Source organism: Sylvia atricapilla, chromosome 10 (assembly GCF_009819655.1).
Source record: "Sylvia atricapilla isolate bSylAtr1 chromosome 10, bSylAtr1.pri, whole genome shotgun sequence".
Taxonomy (NCBI): Eukaryota; Metazoa; Chordata; class Aves; order Passeriformes; family Sylviidae; genus Sylvia; species Sylvia atricapilla.
In genome coordinates, this window is record NC_089149.1 from 8,560,866 (window position 1) to 8,563,849 (window position 2,984).

The window sequence follows — 2,984 nt, forward strand, 5'->3', positions numbered from 1 at the left end:
CTGTGGGTGCCATGGGGAAGGGCTGAAGTCAGTGTCCTCTCCCTGGCCTCACTCCCCATTAGCCCACCCTATGTGCTGCCATACCTGCTGCTAGTGGAAGTGGTGCTGGGCATGATGTGGGAGCAGTTTGGGACTCCAGCAAGAGGTAAGCAGGGATGTTCCACCTGGCACCCCACCAGCTTCATTGGGGTGGTTTTCCACAGTGTTCTGGCATTAGTAAGCAGTTAGAAAGAAAAAAATATATATACTGGCCTGTGGATTGCAGTGATGGGCCACAGCATCATGGGTAGCCGTTGCAGGGGACAAAGCAGAAACTGGCTGGGTCGGGAACTGCTGCTTTCTGATGGGGTGCAGCTGATTTGGGGACCACACCTGGCCCCCTCCTGCCAAAGGACAGAAGATTCCCTCCTGTGCCAGGACCACCAGCTCTCAGCCTGGGGGTATTTTGGGACTCAGCATAATCCCAGGTGCGCCATTCTGCCTGTCAGCCTTCCCTGACTTCTCCTCCACACTAGTGTGGGGTGGGCAGATCTTCCCTCACCAGCCTTCTCTTCCCCATCCCACCAGGCTCACAGGGAGATGGTGGGCAGGGGCACACCAGGGTCACCCAGACACAGGCCTGCTGAACCAGCCCTGTCACCCACAGGCTGCTGGAGCAACACATCTCACATTCCTCTACACCTCCTCACTGGGTTTTCCCCAGTATAATGGTGCACACTAATGCTTTTAGGAAAAGCCCACACTGCTGCAGGCTTTGAGGGCCATTTCCCATGTCAGGGGAGCCAGGATGGCCAGCACAGCATCCTGGTCAATGTGCTGCAGAGAGGGCTGTGCTGTGACAGGCTCTTTTCAGGAATTTTGCACTCTTAGTGTGATGAATCTTATGTCACTGATCTCTTTACAACTAGCTGAATCCTTGGAGCCTCACTGCTGAGTAGCATGGGAAAGCATCCCAACACAGGGAGAAGTCAAGCTGCTCCTCCAGACATGTGGAGGCAAAGATCAAACAAGGCTCACTTGGAAACCTCAGCAGAATTGTGCCAGAGGACACAAAGGATGTCCGGGTCATGCCAAAGCTGCAGCTCTGCCATTGCTGGCTCCCAGGGTGAGCCAGGCTGTGCTGGGGCCCCAGCAGGTCCATCTGCCTGGCTGGTGGAGCGAAGCATGGCATGCCAGCAATTTGTTTTGTACTCAACCTTTCAGGCTGGAAAGCCAAGGGAAACCTGAAGATGTGAGGTTTATGTGCAAAATCCTGTCAGCTGAGTGCCTGGCTGTTCACAGTGCCACGTTGCTGGCATACTGCCCCGTTGGGACACCCAGGTGCTGCTTTGCGGATGGGCTTTGAGGCAATTTTTCTTTTATTCCAACTTTTTGCCCACAATAAATTTTACACCAAAAGCATGGAAGCACTGCTGAGAAAGTATGTATCGGGGAACGCTCTTTTGTTGCTTATTCTGGTTTTCTTTCTATTTTCCGCTTGTCACTGCCAGTGCAGGCTCTTAAAATAACTGGCTACTTTAAACCATGCTCCTTTGTTCCCTGGCTGAGCACCGCTGGCTGCCAGCTGGAGGGAGAGGGAGGTGAAGTGTCAGGGCCCTGCAGAGAGTTTCAAAGGAGGTTTGTGGTGATGGGGACAGTGTGTTACACCCCGAGTCCTCCAAGCTGCTCTTTCCCTTGTTACCGGCAGGCCCCTGTGTTGTGGGATTTCCCTGGGAAGCACTGAGTTTGCAAGTTCTCAGCTGATCCTGTCTCTGCCACCACCCAAACTTTGTCCACGCTCCAAGGGGGCAGCTGTGTGTGGGTCTGCCCCCTGGCTTTGCAGCCTGCAGACATCCTCTATGGACTCCTCACAGTGCCACCCAACTTCAGACCCCTGCCCTCAGGACTGCCCCTTTCCCACCCTCACACAGTCTGCTTTGCAGAAAATTGTTTAAACCATGAAAGCTCCTGAGCGCTGGAGGGAAGAGGTGGGATGGAGGCCACACAGCTCCCTTGACCCCAGTTAGTGTGGGAAAGGGCTACGGCAAAACTGGTTAGGAACTGGCAGCAAGCCCCAGGGGAAGCAACAGCTAAGCCTGGGCTTATCCCTCCCAAGCCAAGCGCCAGGGCAGCGGATGCAAATCCCAGGCAGGCCAGGAATTGCCTGGCACCTCTCCCAGGGTGTTTGCACCTTCATCCTTGGGCACCCTAGGAATGTGGTGTGACGGGGAGAGGGGATTCCTGCAGCCAGGGGGGAAACTGGGGTGGGGGTGCGGCCGGCCAGGGCGCTGCCAGCAGCCCGGGCTCCACCACCTGCAGGCACCGGGGCTGGGCCAGAGCCCGGCTTGGAAGTGCTACGTCGGAGGCTTCTGCCATGCCTGGGCACGTCCTCACTTTGTTTATTCCTTTGACTTATTATTTTATTTGACTATTTATTCCTGGCTGCCTTTTTCTCACGGTGGCTGTGTTTATTTAGCACACCAGGCTTGGAGCCCTCCGGGCTCGTGCTGCTGCCGAGCACAGCCATAACCCGGGCGCAGCAAGTGCCACGACAGCAACCCCATGCTGAGGTTTCTCCCAAGGGCCTGGTGGAGTATTTACCATTGGTGGGACAGTGTTTCGAGGGGACAGTGGGCAGTGGACGAGAGTGTGGTCACATGTGCCTGCCAGTGATGATGCTGCTGGCATGCAGCCACACCAAAGGGCTCCAGCACATGCGTGCCTGCCCACCAACACAACATGGTGGGGCTATGGCAGCTGGGCCAAAGAGAAACTCTAGGCTGGAAGGAGGCAGGTTTGGAAAGTACGAGGATGGTCTGCAAAGTGATGCCATCTCCATGCCATCAGTGATGCTCCCTGGAGGCCCTGTCCCCACCAGCCTCCCAAGGTCCCATGTGGTCCCAGAGCCTGAACTTCAGTGTGATGTGGAAATGCCAGCAAACCATCAGCTCTCCTTTCTCCCAGGCCCTGTGTGGCATCTCTCATGGTGACAGCCCCCAAGGACC